Below are 19,211 nucleotides of genomic sequence, written 5' to 3'. Positions count from 1 at the left end.
TCAATTGATAGACGAGGGTCAGAATGCAACTAAAGAGAACAACTCAAAGGAACATATAACTTTCTGAGTTGTGGATGCATAGATTAGTATGTCGAACCAAGTTCAACATATTTCTTCCGGATAACCCATGCAGAAAGGTAGAACTGGCAGAGTCACGATTTATGAATGGAGAACTCCTCAAGAGTACTCTAATTGTGATTTTTTTTTGATCCAATAAACATCTGCCATAAGTAGTTCATGGTATTTGGAAGAGGAAGATACCACGGACTTCAAGGACTATCGCAAAGGTTACTAATATCCTAAAGGCACTAGCAATTACTATCAACATGAAGTAGGTAGAGTGAATCTCGGTTCAGAACCCAGGAGTAGAATACCTACTACTAAGTAGCATCACGGGATGCTTCCGAGAATAAAGGCCAGAATCTTCACACTAGGACACAAATCATGGCTAGACCACTAGATGATCCCCTAAGCACTTAGGGTCATAATAATAATTCCAACATATATGTCGAGGCAATAATTACCTCAACACACCGATTAGTGTGGTTAATCTGGCCCATGGGAACATCGGAAACAGAAGGAAGGGATTTGCAAATGCATCGGACTATTTAGAAACCTGGGATGACTCGGACAGCATAACGGCTGTAAATGCTCAGAAAAGATTTGAGACATTCACAAAAATGGTGGCATAACCACTCAGAAGCACAATATCAAGGTTTCGAGATCAATAATTAACATACAGAGGTAGAAACTGAACTGAGGCTTAAATCCAACAAACTGATAAGTCTACTAATTAGTAACACGTGATCCTAATAGAAAGAAGAGATAGCCTAGTTCTTAATCCCCGTAGAAGAGAAGATGATGACTCAGATCAGAAGGCCATGAGGTATAAGGAGTAAAAAGAGCCTTACGTTCCATCCCACAATCAATTCCCTTACATAACTAAAGAATATCTAGACTCAACTTCGACCAGTTTGGCTTGGTAATCCTACAGGCAGTCAAGCTCTGATACCAACGCTGTCAGGACCCCGACTCAATGTCACATCGATCTAGCCGGTAACACCTCATATCACTTTGCGGCCTCACGCACGGTATCCCCACGGGTGTCGCCTTACCTTTGCCCGGGACCGTTTGCGCATTTTGGCTCACGTATATGATAGTGTCGCTAGCATCCATATGATAAAGAGCCCGGGCTGACATGGCTAGTCATAAACCCAAAGTGGCACAGACTTACAGGGACAGGCATCCATGACCCAGCATCGAACGTGTCGGTCATCAGCAAGTGGGTCCGGGCTGTAGCACTGGGCTAGCAGGACTCCGGTACTCAATGCGTGACATTTCCCCGAAGGGACAGACACAGGAACGAAGAAGGACACATGCCGGCCAGCCTAAGTGTTCCAGAGCAGTAGCAAGCTACCGTGGCTCAGCGGTAACACTAGGAGACGTTTCCCGGTAAGAGAGGCTACTAAAGATAAACAACTAGGTAGTCAGATCCCACACATACCAAGCATTTCAATAACATACACACAATATGCTCGATATGTGCAATACAACATGGCATCACAAAATGACTCTACGACTCAAGTAGTCTATTCAATAGGCTCCGAGGAGCGAGATATTACAACAGGGGTCTCATGACCCAACACTCAGAGCATACAAGTCAAAGCACAAGCGGAAGCTATCATGTCTGGGTACAGACATCTATAAATGAAAAAGGCTGAGAAGCCTGACTATCTATCAGATCCTGCCGAGGGCACAAGATCGTAGCTGAGGTATCAAGCTAAACGTCGAAGTCCACGTGGAACTACTAGTGAGACTGAAGTCTCTCTGCAAAAACATAAAATAGGCAAACGTGAGTACAAATGTACCCAGCAAGACTTACATCAGAACTATCTACATATGCATCATTATCAACAAAGGGGATGGTGGGGTTTAACTGCAGCAAGCCAGCTTTGACTCGGTGGCTATCCTAAACTACGACTGCAAGCGACTCTTTTGAGGTGGCGCACACGAGTCCACATATTCACCATATCAATACACCACTATGGATCCGCTCCCGTCTCCCTACGAGAACGCCTTCCATAGCACTCACGCTTATCTTGCGTATTTTAGAGTATCCACTTTCACTTGTCTATGAACTGATATAAGCAACCCAGAAGTCCTTTTCCGCGGACACGGCTATTCGAATAGATGATGTTAACCCTGCAGGGGTGTACTTCTTCATACATGTTTCCACCACTTAGCGTCTGCACACGACATGTGCTCGGCAGACTTCAAGCGAAAGCCAACGTGGGTGTAGACCACGACCTACCTAAACACTCAAGTCTCTAGTCCAGGTTTATCGCCTATTCGGGTTCCATCCATGAGGAGATCCGGCCGGAGTTTCGCTCACAGCACCAAACGATGTGAACAGGGTTCCGTGACACCAAACGGGCGCCCGGTGTACCCGTCCACGTGCCTACCGCATCACAGCCCACCCCTACGGTCAGCGCTGTCCACGGCCTCCAGCATACTACAAACACCAGAAACTACTTGCAACTCCTGGACAGAGGACAAGGGTGATTAAGAAGTCGAGCGAGGTCATATTTCAGGGCCCAATGTATGGTAGTAGCTGAATCATGGATCACAAACACAGAACTCAGTTCCTGAGGACGGCTTCAATGAGACAACCCACCATGTACTCCTACATGGCCTCTCACCGACACCTTTTACCAAATCGTGTTCACACACTTAGCTCACACACAGTAGGACATGTTCACACGCCTCTGATTCATCCCCGATGAATCAGACCTGACTCAACTCTAAGCAGTAGCAGGCATGACAAACAAGCATGAATGAGTAGGCACAACAGGGCTCAAACAATTCCTACTCATACTAGTGGGTTTCATCTATTTACTGTGGAATGACAGGTCATGCAAAGGATAAAGGGGTTCAGCTACCGCAGCAAGTAACAGATGAATCGTTGTTGTCCTAATGCAGTAAAAGAGAGCAGGAGCGAGAGAGTGGGATTTTATCGGAATGAACAAGGGGGTTTTGCTTGCCTGGCACTTCTGAAGATAACATTGAGTCTTCATCAGTGTCAACGATCACATCATCGGTATCACGTCTATCGAGAGGGGACAAATACCGGCAACACAGAAGGGAACACAATCAATGCAATGCACAATATGATACATGATCATGACATGGCAAAATGAATGTGTGTTGGGCTAATGCAACTAAGACCAGATTAAATGGAGTTGGTTTGAATCCAAGATTCAAATTCAAACTCCATATGTGGATATTTAAATGCCCTTTATATGATTTGTGCTAAACAGCAGCTATAAGTTGTTCTAACATGCATGAAAATGGTACAGATGGATTCCTTGAATTTTTCTGATAATTTTTCATATATAAATTATTTAATTTGGAGTTACGGTTAATTTTCTATGATTTTTAGAAGTTTTAGGCATTTTTCTGGAATTTCCTATATAAAAATAAATCCAGAAAAGAATTTACTGCGTCAGCACTACGTCAGCATGACGTAAGCGAGTCAACGGGCAGCCCAGGTCAAACTGACCAGTGGGTCCTCCGTGTCAGTGACTAACCTAACTAACTGGGTTAGTTAGCGTTTTAATTTAAACTAACCTAGATTAATTAGGCGGGCTGGTCCCGCATGTCAGTGACACAGGGGGAGGTCAAACCCCGGTCAAATGGCCCAAACAGGCCGGCGGCTCAACGCCGGCGGCAACAGGCACGGCGGAGGGCTTCGGGAACGCTCCTCCGGCGACCATTCGGGCGGCGGAGAGGCTCTACGGGTAGCTGGGAGGGCGCCGCGTCTTCCTGTGGAGTCGGTTGGGGTCGGGGCGGCCGGAATCGGCGCCGGCGTCGACCTAGGTGGCCGCCGGAGTTCGGCCAAGGTCGAACGCGGCGCTGCGGTGCGCTAGAGGGGAAACTGAAAGGCTCTGGGGGCTCCTGGGAGGGCGGCGAACTCGGTAACGTGCTCGGGCGCTAGCTGGGGTGACCCTGGCCACGGCAGCGCCATGACCGGCGGCGAGGAGCAATCGGCTCCGGTGAGAAGGCGGCTGGAGTGCGGGAACGAGCGCGGGGAGAATGGGAAATGGAAGAGGAGCTCACAGCGAGGTCGATGAGCAGCTCGGTGGTCTCGGGGAGGCGGCGGAGGTGGCGAATTGACCGCGGCGAACTTCGGTGGCCGGCGACGGAAACGGCGATGGTGGCGGCGTTGCAGCACGTCCGGGAGGTCCGTAGCTCAATGAGGAGGTGGAGGGGGTTGTGGCGGAGCTCGGAAGCGGGTCGGGGAGGCGAGGGGAGGCTAGTGGCTACGGTGATGCCCGTCGGCGGCGGCGGTGGTTCTCGGGTGAGAGGGAGAGAGAGCAGGGGGAGAAGAGGAGGGCGAGGGAGAGTGAGAGCGGTGCGGGGCAGCTGCGTGGCTTCGTCCGGGGCATCGAGGGAGTCCGGGGGAAGCAGGAGGTGGCCAGCAGGGGGGGAGGTGGCGCGCGCGCGTGCCGGCGAGCGTCGGGCACACGCCCTCGTCCTTCTGTCCGAGGAGGAAGACGACAGGGAAGGCGCGGGTGGGCTGGGCCGGCCAGGGGGGAAGCTGGGCCGGCTGGTGGGCTGCACGGGTGAGGCCAGGTAAGGTTTCTCTCCTCTCTTTTATTTCTATTTTAGTTACTGTTTTCTATTTTCTGTAATTGTGTTTGGATTTATTAAAAATGCCAGAGCATTTCCAAAAATCATGCAACTGACTGTGGCCACTGTTTGGAATATTTCCAACAGTAAACATTTCAGTTTGTGATTATTTGAGCATTTAAAATATTATTAGCAATTAAATGCCCAAATGCAAACACTATATAATTTAATTCAAAAATCCAGGAATAGCCTATAAATATGTTCATCATTTTTGGAAGAGGTTTTCACCTTTAACAGAAATTATGAACATTTCCAAAGGCATTCTGGGTTATTGAAAATATTTTTATTGAACCTAGTTAAATTTCATTTGGTGCTAGGGTTTCAACAATCCCCATTTCAAATTTAAATGAAATTTAAACATGGTGCAACACTCTAATGCATGCACTAGGCATTGTCAGAACTAGGGATGTGACATTATGTGAACCGGAAATTCCAACCAACCTATTGTCGAGAGGTTAAATTTAGTTGAAAAAGAAAATGAGTATTTGAAAGAAAAATTGAAAAGGATTGAGGGGGAGAAGATGGTATTTGAGTTGCATGTTGCCGATGTCGTCGATGATCACAAGATCAAGATGGAGAAAACGCGCTTGAAGATTGGAAAGATTAGAAAATGTGTCATCGATAGTGAGGCTTAGTATCATTACGCTGTTGGATCAATTGTTACCTTAGTTGCAATCTTGATCATATTTGTTGTTGCATTTAAATGCTTTAGATAGAGAGTTATTTGTATGTTGTTTTATGAGGATAAGAACTTTATGTACGAACTTGTATTAATTTGGTCTTTTTTGGTGCTGTGTAAATGAAGATGAGCCGGCAATAGATGTATGATGACTGATGCTCTCCCCAGTTCATTAATGGTGTGCATACTTTTCTGCTTGCAGCTGAGGCAAACAAGCGGGCGAACGGTTTTATGCCTTGTCCATGTGCTAACTGTAAGAATGATATGAATTACTCTAAGTCAAGAACCCTTCACGTCCACCTGTTTGAGTCTGGTTTCATGCCCCACTATAATGTTTGGACCAAGCATGGAGAAAGAGGGATTATGATGGAAGATAATGAAGAAGAAGAGGACGACAACAGCTATCCTGGCCATGGGTTCCCTTAATACGATTGTACAACAATGGGGGAAGAAGCTGAGCCGGCAATGCAGGAAGAAGTTGAAGAAGAGGCATCAGATGAGCCCGCTGATGATCTAGGTCGGGCCAGTGATGATGCAAAGAGAAACTGCGCAAGTGAAAAGGAGAAGAAGAAGTTGCAGCGCATGTTAGAGGATTACAAGAAATTGTTGTACCCGAATTGCAAAGCTGACAAAAAAGTTGGGCACCACACTGGAATTGCTGCAATGGAAGGCAGAGAATGGTGTATCTGACAAGGGATTTGGAAAGTTGCTGATAATGTTAAAGAAGATGCTTCCATAGGACAACGAATTGCCCAAGAGTACATACGAAGCAAAGAAGGTTGTCTGCCCTCTGGGATTAGAGGTGTAGAAAATACATGCATGCCCTAATGACTGATCCTCTACTGCAGTGAGTACAAGGATTTGAACGCGTGCCCGGTATGCGGTGCATTGCGCTATAAGATCAGCCGCGATGATCCTGGTGATGTCGAGGGCGAGCGCCCCAGGAAGACGATTCCTGCCATGGTGATGTGGTATGTTCCAATAATACCATGGTTGAAACATTTGTTCCAAAACAAAGAGCATGCCAAGTCGATGCGATGGCATGGAGAAAACCGTAAGAACGACGAGAAGCTGAAAGTACCAGCTGACGAGTCGCAGTGGAGAAAAATCAAGAGAAAGTACTGAGAGGACTTTGTAGGTGACGCAAGGAACGTATGGTTTGGTCTAAGCACAGATGGCATTAATCCTTTTGGGGAGCAGAGCATCAACCATAGTACCTGGCCTGTGACTCTATGTATGTATAACCTTCCTCCTCGGTTGTGCATGAAGCGGAAGTTCATTATGATGCCAGTGCTCATCCAAGGCCCTAAGCAACCCGGTAACGACATTGATGTGTACCTAAGGCCATTAGTTGAAGAACTCTTACAGTTGTGGAATGAAAAAGGTGTACGTGCGTGGGATAAGCACAACCAGGAAGAATTTGACCTACATGTGTTGTTGTTTGTGACCATCAATGATTGGCCTGCTCTCAGTAACCTTTTAGGACAGACAAACAAGGGATACCACGCATGCACGCACTGTTTGGATGATATCAACAGTATATATTCGGATAATTGTAAGAAGAATGTGTACCTGGGACATCGTCCATTTCTTCTGAGCAGGCATCCCGTAAGAAAGAAAGGCAAGCATTTCAAAGGTGAGGCGGAACACCAGACAAAGCCTCGCCATCGTACCGTACCAGTGATGATGTACATGATATGGTCAAAGATTTGATGGTAATCTTTGGGAAGGGTCCTGGCGGACAATCTGTTCTGAATGACGCTGACAGATGCGCACCCATGTGGAAGAAGAAATCTATATTTTGGGACCTGCCCTATTGGAAAGACCTGGAGGTCCGCTCTGCCATCAACATGATGCACGTGACGAAGAATCTTTGCGTGACCCTGCTTGGCTTCTTGGGCGTGTAAGGGAAGACAAAAGATACACCGGAGGCACGGGAGAACCATCAGCCTATGCATGGAAAGGACGACATACATCAGGGTCATGCCAGCTATGCTCTTACCAAAGAAGAGAAGAAAATCTTCTTTGAGTGCCTGCTTAGTATGAAGGTACCGTCTGGCTTCTCTTCGAATATAAAGGGAATAATAAATATGACAGAGAAAAAGTTTCAGAACCTAAAGTCTCATGACTGCCACGTGATTATGACGCAGCTGCTTCTGGTTGCATTGAGGAGGCTTCTATCGGAGAACGTTCGATTAGCCATTGTGAAGCTGTGTGCATTCCTCAATGCAATCTCTCAGAAGGTAATCGATCTAGAAATCATACCAAGGTTGAAGATTTCTTGCAATGTCTTGTCAGTTTCGAGTTGGTGTTTCCACAATCCTTCTTCAATATCATGACACATGTCCTAGTTCACCTATGCGAAGAGATTGCCGTTCTGGGTCCTGTATTCCCACACAATATGTTCCCCTTTGAGAGGTTCACAGGATCCTTAAAGAAATAGGCCAGAAGGAAGCATCTCCAAGGGCGATGAAAATGAGGAGGTCATTGAGTTTTGTGTTGACTTTATTCCTAACCTTAAGCCGATTGGTGTTCCTGAATCGCGGCATAAGGGCGGACCTGGTGGAAATGGCATGCTAGGACTGGATCAAATAATATGTATGGACGGGCATTCTCTCACTGAAGCACACTACATAGTTCTACAAAATTCCGCCTTGGTGGCTCCGTATATGGAGGAACACAAGAATATTCTAAGCTCCAAATACCCGGAGTAGTCTGAAGACTGGATTACACATGAACAAACGAGGACTTTTGCCGGTTGGTTGCAGACACATGCCATGCAAGACGCCGATATTGAAGATGACATGTACTTGTTGTCCCATTTACCATCTTCGAATATAATGACTTTCAAAGGGTACGAGATAAATGGGAATACATTCTACACGATCGCCCTAGATAAAAAGAGCATCAACCAAAACAGTGGTGTCCGCTTTGGTGCAGCAACTAGTAGGGGAAAGGACACATATTATGGTTACATAGAGGAGATATGGGAACTTGACTATGGACTTGATTTGAAGGTCCCTTTGTTTCGGTGCAAATGGGTTAATATAACAGGAGGCGGCGTAAAGGAAGACCCGCGGTACGGAATGAAAACAGTGGATCTCAACAATCTTGCGTATGCAGACGAACCATTCGTCCTAACCAATGATGTGGCGTAGGTTTTCTATATGAAGGACATGTCTACCAAGCCGAGAAAAAGAAAAAATAAGGAAGCGAATACATCATACGATGAATCAAAGCGCCACATAGTTCTTTCAGGGAAAAGAAACATCATGGGAGTGGATGACAAGACAGACATGTCAGAAGATTATGAAAAGTTTCATGAAATTGCTCCCTTCAAAGTGAATATTGACCCGAGTGAAGGAAATATGCCCTAGAGGCAATAATAAAGTTATTATTTATTTCCTTATATCATGATAAATGTTTATTATTCATGCTAGAATTGTATTAACCGGAAACATAATACATGTGTGAATACATAGACAAACATAGTGTCACTAGTATGCCTCTACTTGACTAGCTCGTTGAATCAAAGATGGTTAAGTTTCCTGGCCATGGACAAAAGAGTTGTCATTTGATTAACGGAATCACATCATTAGGAGAATGATGTGATTGACATGACCCATTCCGTTAGCCTAGCACTTGATCGTTTAGTATATTGCTATTGCTTTCTTCATGACTTATACATGTTCCTGTAACTATGAGATTATGCAACTCCCGTTTACCGGAGGAACACTTTGGGTACTACCAAACGTCACAATGTAACTGGGTGATTATAAAGGAGTACTAAAGGTGTCTCCGAAGGTACATGTTGAGTTGGCGTATTTCGAGATTAGGTTTTGTCACTCCGATTGTCGGAGAGGTATCTCTGGGCCTTCTCGGTAATGCACATCACAATAAGCCTTGCAAGCAATGTGACCAATGAGTTGGTTACAAGATGATGCATTACAGAACGAGTAAAGAGACTTGCCGGTAACGAGATTGAACTAGGTATTGGATACCGACGATCGAATCTCGGGCAAGTAACATACCGATGACAAAGGGAACAACGTATGTTGTTGTGCGGTTTGACCGATAAAGATCTTCGTAGAATATGTAGGAACCAATATGGGCATCCAGGTCCCGCTATTGGTTATTGACCGAGAATGGTTCTAGGTCATGTCTACATAGTTCTCGAACCCGTAGGGTCCGCATGCTTAACGTTACGATGATAGTTTTATTATGAGTTTATAAGTTTTGATGCACCGAAGTTTGTTCGGAGTCCCGGATGTGATCACGGACATAACAAGGAGTCTCGAAATGGTCGAGACACAAAGATTGATATATTGGAAGCCTATATTTGGACATCGGAATCGTTCCGGGTGAAATCGGCATTTTACCGGAGTACCGGGAGGTTACCGGAACCCCCCGGGGGGTTATTGGGCCTACATGGGCCTCAAGGGAGAAGAGAGAAGGAACCAGGAGGGGGCCGCGCGCCCCTCCCCTTCCTAGTCCGAATAGGACAAGGGAAGGGGGGCGGCGCCCCCCTTTCCTTCCTCCCTTCCTCTTCCTTCCCCCCTTCTCCTACTCCTACTTGAAAAGAAGGGAGTCCTACTCCTGGTGGGAGTAGGACTCCCCCTTGGCATGCCCTCCTTGGCCGGCTGCCTCCTCCCCCCTGGATCCTTTATATACGGGGGCGGGGGGCACCCCATAGACACACAAGTTGATCTACGAATCGTTCCTTAGACGTGTGCGGTGCCCCCTTCCACCATATTCCACCTCGGTCATATCGTCGCGAAGCTTAGGCGAAGCCCTGCGCCGGTAGAACATCAACATCGTCACCACGCCGTCGTGCTGACGGAACTCATCTCCGGAGCTTTGCTGGATCGAAGGCCGGAGATCGTCATCGAGCTGAACGTGTGCTGAACTCGGAGGCCCCGTACGTTCGGAGCTTGGATCGGTCGGATCGTGAAGACGTACGACTACATCAACCGCGTTGTCATAACGCTTCCGCTAACGGTCTACGAGGGTACGTGGACATACACTCTCCCCTCTCGTTGCTATGCCATCAACATGATCTTGAGTGTGCGTAGGAAATGTTTTGAAATTACTGCGTTCCCCAACAGTGGCATCCAAGCCTAGGTTTTATGCGTTGATGTTATATGCACGAGTAGAACACAAGTGAGTTGTGGGCGATACAAGTCATACTGCTTACCAGCATGTCATACTTTGGTTCGGCGGTATTGTGAGATGAAGCGGCCCGGACCGACATTACGCGTACGCTTACGCGAGATTGGTTTCACCGTTACGAGCACTCGTGCTTAAAGGTGACTGGCGGGTGTCTGTCTCTCTCACTTTAGCTGAATCGAGTGTGGCTACGCCCGGTCCTTGCGAAGGTTAAAACAGCACTAACTTGACGAACTATCGTTGTGGTTTTTGATGCGTAGGTAAGAACGGTTCTTGCTAAGCCCGTAGCAGCCACGTAAAATTTGCAACAACAAAGTAGATGACGTCTAACTTGTTTTTGCAGGGCATGTTGTGATGTGATATGGTCAAGACGTGATGCTATATTTTATTGTATGAGATTATCATGTTTTGTAACCGAAGTTATCGGCAACTGTCAGGAGCCATATGGTTGTCGCTTTATTGTATGAAATGCAAACGCCCTGTAATTTCTTTACATTATCACTAAGCGGTAGAGATAGTCGTAGAAGCAATAGATGGCGTAACGACAACGATGCTACGATGAAGATCAAGGTGTCGCGCCGGTGACGATGGTGATCACGACGGTGCTTCAAAGATGGAGATCACAAGCACAAGATGATGATGGCCATATCATATCACTTATATTGATTGCATGTGATGTTTATCCTTTATGCATCTTATCTTGCTTTGATTGACGGTAGCATTTTAAGATGATCTCTCACTAATAATCAAGAAGTGTTCTCCCTGAGTATGCACCGTTGTGGAAGTTCTTCGTGCTGAGACACCACGTGATGATCGGGTGTGATAGGCTCTACGTTCAAATACAACGGGTGCAAAACAGTTGCACACGCGGAATACTCAGGTCATACTTGACGAGCCTAGCATATACAGATATGGCCTCGGAACACGGAGACCGAAAGGTCGAGCGTGAATCATATAGTAGATATGATCAACATAGTGATGTTCACCATTGAAAACTACTCTATCTCACGTGATGATCGGACATGGTTTAGTTGATTTGGATCACGTGACCACTTAGATGACTAGAGAGATGTCTGTCTAAGTGGGAGTTCTTTAGTAATATGATTAACTGAACTTAAATTTATCATGAACTTAGTCCTGGTAGTATTTTGCAAATTATGTTGTAGATCAATAGCTCGCGTTGTTGCTTTCATATGTTTATTTTGATATGTTCCTAGAGAAAATTGTGTTGAAAGATGTTAGTAGCACTGATGCGGATTGGATCCGTGATTTGAGGTTTATCCTCATTGCTGCACAGAAGAATTATGTCCTTGATGCACCGCCAGGTGACAGACCTATTGCAGGAGCAGATGCAGACGTTATGAACGTTTGGATAGCTCAATATGATGACTACTTGATAGTTTTGTGCACCATGCTTTATGGCTTAGAATGGGACTTCAAAGACGTTTTGAACGTCATGGACCATATGAGATGTTCCAGAAGTTGAAGTTAATATTTCAAGCAAATACCCGAGTTGAGAGATATGAAGTCTCCAACAAGTTCTATAGCTAAAAGATGGAGGAGAATCGCTCAACTAGTGAGCATGTGCTCAGATTCTCTGGGTACTACAATCGCTTGAATCAAGTGGGAGTTAATCTTCCAGATAAGATAGTGATTGACATAATTCTCTAGTCACCACCACCAAGTTAGTAGAACTTCGTGATGAACTATATTATGCAAGGGATGACGAGAACGATTCCCGAGCTCTTCGTGATGTTGAAATCGACGAAGGTAGAAATCAAGAAAAACATCAAGTGTTGATGGTAGACAAGACCACTAGTTTCAAGAAAAGCGCAAAGGGAAGAAGGGGAACTTCAAGAAGAACGGCAAGCGAGTTGCTGCTCAAGTGAAGAAGCCCAAGTCTGGTCCTAAGCCTGAGACTAAGTGCTTCTACTGCAAAGGGATTGGTCACTGGAAGCGGAACTACCCCAAGTGATTGGCGGATAAGAAGGATGGCAAAGTGAACATAAGTATATTTGATATACATGTTATTGATGTGTACTTTACTAGTGTTTATAGCAACCCCTCAGTATTTGGTACTAGTTCAGTTGCTAAGATTAGTAACTCGAAACGGGAGTTGCAGAATAAACAAAGACTAGTTGAAGGGGAAGTGACGATGAGTGTTGGAAGTAGTTCCAAGATTGATATGATCATCATCGCACACTCCCTATACTTTCGGGATTAGTGTTGAAACTAAATAAGTGTTATTTGGTGTTTGCGTTGAGCATGAATATGATTTGATCATGTTTATTGCAATACGGTTATTCATTTAAGTAAGAGAATAAACTGTTGTTCTGTTTATATGAATAAAACCTTATATGGTTACACACCCAATGAAAATGGTTCATTGGATCTCGATCGTAGTGATACACATATTCATAATATTGAAACCAAAAGATGCAAAGTTAATAATGATAGTGCAACTTATTTGTGGCACTGCCGTTTGGGTCATATCGGTGTAAAGCGCATGAAGATACTCCATAAAGATGGATTTTCGGAATCACTTGGTTATGAATCATTTGATGCTTGCGAACCGTGCCTTTTGGGCAAGATGACTAAAACTCCGTTCTCAAGAACAATGGAACGTGCTACTGACTTATTGGAAATAATACATACCGATGTATGCGATCCAATGAGTGTTGATGCTCGTGGCAAGTATCGTTATTTTCTGACCTTCACAAGATGATTTGAGAAGATATGGGTATATCTACTTGATGAAACATAAGTCTGAAATACTTGAAAGGTTCAAAGAATTTCAGAGTGAAGTGGGGAATCATCATAACAAGAAAATAAAGTTTCTGTGATTTGATCGCGGAGACAAATATTTGAGTTACGAGTTTGGTCTTCAATTAAAACAATGTGGAATAGTTTCACAGCTCACGCTACCTGGAACACCACAACGTTATGGTGTGTCCGAACGTCGTAACCGCACTTTATTGGATATGGTGCGATCTATGATGTCTCTTATCGGTTTTACCACTATCGTTTTGGGGTTGTGCATTAGAGACAGCTGCCTTCACGTTTAGAAAGGGCACCATCTAAATCCGTTGAGACGACACCGTATGAACTATGGTTTAGCAGTAAACCTAAGCTGTCATTTCTTAAAAATTTGGAGTTGCGATGCTTATATGAAAAAGGTTTTCAACCTGATAAGCTCGAACCCAAATCGGAGAAGTGCGTCTTCATAGGATACCCAAAGGTAACTATTGGGTAGACCTTCTATCACAGATCCGAAGGCAAGTTATTCATTGCTAAAATGGATCCTTTCTAGAGAAGAAGTTTCTCTCGGAAGAAGTGAGTGGGAGGAAAGTAGAACTTGATGAGGTAACTGTACCTTCTCCCGAATTGGAAAATAGTTCATCACTGAAATCAGTTCCAGTGATTCTTACACCAATTAGTGAGGAAGCTAATGATGATGATCATGAAACTTCAGATCAAATTACTACAGAACCTCGTAGGCCTTCCAGAGTACGGTCCGCACCAGAGTGGTATGGTAATCCTGTTCTGGAAGTCATGTTACTAGACCATGATGAACCTACGAACTATGAGGAAGCGATGATGAGCCCAGATTCCACGAAATGGCTTGAGGCCATCAAATCTGAGATATGATCCATGTATGAGAACAAAGTATGGACTTTGATTGACTTGCTCAATGATCAGCAGGCCATGTTAAATAAATGGATCTTCAAGAGGAAGACGGACACTGATAGTAGTGTTACTATCTACTAAGCTCGACTTGTTGCGAAAGGTTTTCAACAAGTTCAAAGTGTTGAATACGATGAGATTTTCTCACTCGTATCGAAACTTAAGTCTGTCCGAATCATGTTAGCAGTTGCCACATTTTATGAAATCTGGCAAATGGATGTCAAAACTGCATTCCTTAATGAATTTATTAAAGAAGAGTTGTATATGATGCAACCAGAAGGTTTTGTCAATCCTAAAGGTGTTAACAAAGTGTGCAAGCTCCAGCGATCCATCTGTGGACTGGTGCAAGCATCTCGGAGTTGGAATATACGCTTTGATGAGTTGATCAAAGCATATGGTTTTATACAGACTTTTGAAGAAGTCTGTATTTACAATAAAGTGAGTGGGAGCACTACAGCATTTCTGATAAGTATATGTGAATGACATATTGTTGATCAGAAATAATGTATAATTATTCTGCAAAGCATAAAGGAGTGTTTGAAAGGAGTTTTTAAAAGAAAGACCTCGGCGAAGCTACTTACACATTGAGCATCAAGATCTATATAGATAGATCGAGACACTTGATAAGATTTTTCAATGAGTACATACCTTGATAAATTTTTTGAAATAGTTCAAAATGGAACAGTCAAAGAAGGAGTTCTTGCCTGTGTTGCAAGGTGTGAAGTTGAGTAAGACTCAAGATCCGACCATGGCAGAAAATAGAAAGAGAATGAAAAGTCATTCCCTATGCCTCAGTCATAGGTTCTATAAAGTACGCTATGCTATGTACCAGACCTATTGTATACCTTGCTCTTTAGTTGGCAAGGGAGTACAATAGTGATCTAGGAGTAGATCACTGGACATTGGTCAAGAATATCCTTAGTAAGGACTAAGGAAATATTTCTCGATAATGGAAGTGATAAAAGAGCTCGTCGTAAAAGGTTACAGCGATGCAAGCTTTTACACCAATCTAGATGACTCTAAGTCTCAATCTGGATACATATTGAAAGTGGGAGCAATTAGCTAGAGTAGCTCCGTGCAGAGCATTGTGGACATAGAATATTTGCAAAATACATATGGCTCTGAATATGACAGCCCCGTTGACTAAGCTTCTCTCACGAGCAAAACATGATCACACCTTAGTACTCTTTGGGTGTTAATCACATAAGCGATGTGAACTAGATTATTGACTCTAGTAAACCCTTTGGGTGTTGGTCACATGACGATGTGAACTATAGGTGTTAATCATATACAGATATGAATATTGATGTTAAATCACATGGCGATGTGAACTAGATTATTGACTCTAGTGCAAGTGGGAGACTGAAGGAAATATGCCCTAGAGGCAATAATAAAGTTATTATTTATTTCCTTATATCATGATAAATGTTTATTATTCATGCTAGAATTGTATTAACCGGAAACATAATACATATGTGAATACATAGACAAACATAGGGTCACTAGTATGCCTCTACTTGACTAGCTCGTTGAATCAAAGATGGTTAAGTTTCCTAGCCATGGACAAAAGAGTTGTCATTTGATTAACGGGATCACATCATTAGGAGAATGATGTGATTGACATGACCCATTCCGTTAGCCTAGCACTTGATCGTTTAGTATATTGCTATTGCTTTCTTCATGACTTATACATGTTCCTGTAACTATGAGATTATGCAACTCCCGTTTACCGGAGGAACACTTTGGGTACTACCAAACGTCACAATGTAACTGGGTGATTATAAAGGAGTACTACAGGTGTCTCCGAAGGTACATGTTGAGTTGGCGTATTTCGAGATTAGGTTTTGTCACTCCGATTGTCGGAGAGGTATCTCTGGGCCCTCTCGGTAATGCACATCACAATAAGCCTTGCAAGCAATGTGACCAATGAGTTGGTTACAAGATGATGCATTAAAGAACGAGTAAAGAGACTTGCCGGTAACGAGATTGAACTAGGTATTGGATACCGACGATCGAATCTCGGGCAAGTAACATACCGATGACAAAGGGAACAACGTATGTTGTTGTGCGGTTTGACCGATAAAGATCTTCGTAGAATATGTAGGAACCAATATGGGCATCCAGGTCCCGCTATTGGTTATTGACCGAGAATGGTTCTAGGTCATGTCTACATAGTTCTCGAACCCGTAGGGTCCGCACGCTCAACGTTACGATGACAGTTTTATTATGAGTTTATAAGTTTTGATGCACCGAAGTTTGTTCGGAGTCCCGGATGTGATCACGGACATAACAAGGAGTCTCGAAATGGTCGAGACATAAAGATTGATATATTGGAAGCCTATATTTGGACATCGGAATCGTTCCGGGTGAAATCGGCATTTTACCGGAGTACCAGGAGGTTACCGGAACCCCCCGGGGGGTTATTGGGCCTACATGGGCCTCGAGGGAGAAGAGAGAAGGAACCAGGAGGGGGCCGCGCGCCCCTCCCCTTCCTAGTCCGAATAGGACAAGGGAAGGGGGGCGGCGCCCCCCCTTTCCTTCCTCCCTTCCTCTTCCTTCCCCCCTTCTCCTACTCCTACTTGGAAAGAAGGGAGTCCTACTCCCGGTGGGAGTAGGACTTCCCCTTGGCGCGCCCTCCTTGGCCGGCCGCCTCCTCCCCCCTGGCTCTTTTATATACGGGGGCGGGGGGCACCCCATAGACACACAAGTTGATCTACGGATCGTTCCTTAGCCGTGTGCGGTGCCCCCTTCCACCATATTCCACCTCGGTCATATCGTCGCGAAGCTTAGGCGAAGCCCTGCGCCGGTAGAACATCGTCACCACGCTGTCGTGCTGACGGAACTCATCTCCGGAGCTTTGCTGGATCAGAGGCCGGAGATCGTCATCGAGCTGAACGTGTGCTGAACTCGGAGGCCCCGTACGTTCGGAGCTTGGATCGATCGGATCGTGAAGACGTACGACTACATCAACCGCGTTGTCATAATGCTTCCGCTAACGGTCTATGAGGGTACGTGGACATACACTCTCCCCTCTCGTTGCTATGCCATCAACATGATCTTGAGTGTGCGTAGGAAATTTTTTGAAATTACTGCGTTCCCCAACACCGAGCATCTAGTTAAATGATGAAGATTATCCATGGTTACGGCGCAAAGGGACACACGCGAAGAAAAAGTTTCACACCCAAAGACTAGTAGGGAATCTTTGTAATAGTTAGAGTGCTTATGTGTTTTGCATTTGAAACATGTACTTTTGTGCTTCGGACAAACGTATACTTTTCTAACTTCATTTGCTAATTTTCAGCTCATTTACTGATATTGTTTTTAAGCTAAATGACCCTGAAATTGTAAACCACTACAAATGAACTCTAAAAAGATTGAAAGTCGGCATGGTATCATCATTTCACCCCCATAGCATGTGCAAAAAAAGTAGAGAGGGTTATGGCAAAAACTGGATGCACTTTGTGTATAAAATGGACAATCTCTTTCGAGGTATCAGGGTTTCAGACGAAAACTCGTCTGTTACAAAGGCATTTCATTTTTTAAGTTATTACAACTCCAGACTTTTTGTGCATTCAGTATGCACCATTCAAAGCCATGTCATCAACTTTCAACCCTTTCTGACATCATTTGTTATTTTTCATGCATTTACTTATTTTTTTGAGCTAAATGACCCTTAAATTGAAAAACACTACAAATGAACTCTGAAAAAGGTTGAAAGTTGGCATTGTATCATCATTTCACACACATAGCATGTGCAAAAAAGTAGAGAGGGTTACGGCAAAAACTGGATCCATTTCGTGTACAAAATGGACAATCTTTTTCGAAGTATCAGGGTTTCGGACGAAAACTCATCTGTTACAAATATATTTCATTTTTTTAACTTATTACAACTCCAGACTTTTTGTGTGTTCAATATGCACTATTCAAAAATATGTCATCAATTTTCAACCCTTTCTGACATCATTTGCTATCTTTCATGCATTTCATGATTTTTTTTAGCTAAATGACCCTGAAATTGAAAAGCACTACAAATGAACTCTGAAAAGGTTGAAAATTGGCATGGTATCATCATTTCACCCACATGGCATATGCAAAAAGTAGAGAGGGTTACGGCAAAAACTGTATCCACTTCGTGTACAAAATGGACAATCTTTTTCGAAGTATCAGGTTTCGGACGAAAACTCATCTGTTACAAAGAAATTTCATTATTAAATAATCTAAGTATTACTAAATTGAATATAACGATAAAACACACTAATATTAAACATAAGAAAAAAGAATCACTGAAAAATCTATTTTTAAAGTAAAGTTATTCCCAAACTAGTGATTCACAAAAATTTCAAATAATTCAAATTTAAACTATTCAAATTTGAAAACTACTTACACTAATAGAAAGTTTGTAATTTTTGGTACCTAAAGCAAAAATATTCACAAAGGAATTCTAAATACAGCTGAAAAAAAACTCAGAAATAAATAAAAAGAAAATAAATAAAGGAGAAAAGAAAAAAAAGAAAAAGCAAATTAAAAAAAAAGCCCGTGCCGGTGCTTATAAATTGGTCTTGGCGCTCCTTGGTTAGTAAGGTGGGACTAAACTTGCGCATCGCCTGGAGCCAGCGCACCCCCTTTAGTATCGGGTCGTGGCTCCAACCGGTACTGGGGGGGGGGTGTTTAGTACTGGTTGCAGCCACGGCCCGGTAGTAAAGGGGGTCGCTTCCCGCCGCTTGGCCTGGCAAAATTTGACATGTAGTACCGGGTCATGGCTTCAACCGGTCCTAAATGCCCCTCCTATATATATAGCACTTACGAAAACTTGCAGTTTCATCTCCACTTCCTCTCCTCTGCTTCGACGTCTCCACCGCCCCCGGCCGTTGCGTCGCTGTCGTCGTCGCCGCCCCCGTCGCGCGCCGTCCCCGTCGCCGCCCCCGTCCCCGTCGCCACCCCGGCCCGTCCATGTCGTCATCCCCGTCGTCGCCGCATCTCGCCGCCGCCCCGT

This window comes from Triticum dicoccoides, chromosome 6B (assembly GCF_002162155.2).
Source record: "Triticum dicoccoides isolate Atlit2015 ecotype Zavitan chromosome 6B, WEW_v2.0, whole genome shotgun sequence".
In the NCBI taxonomy this organism is placed as follows: Eukaryota; Viridiplantae; Streptophyta; class Magnoliopsida; order Poales; family Poaceae; genus Triticum; species Triticum dicoccoides.
The sequence above is the reverse complement of the archived record's forward strand: the minus strand, read 5'-3'. Positions refer to the sequence as shown.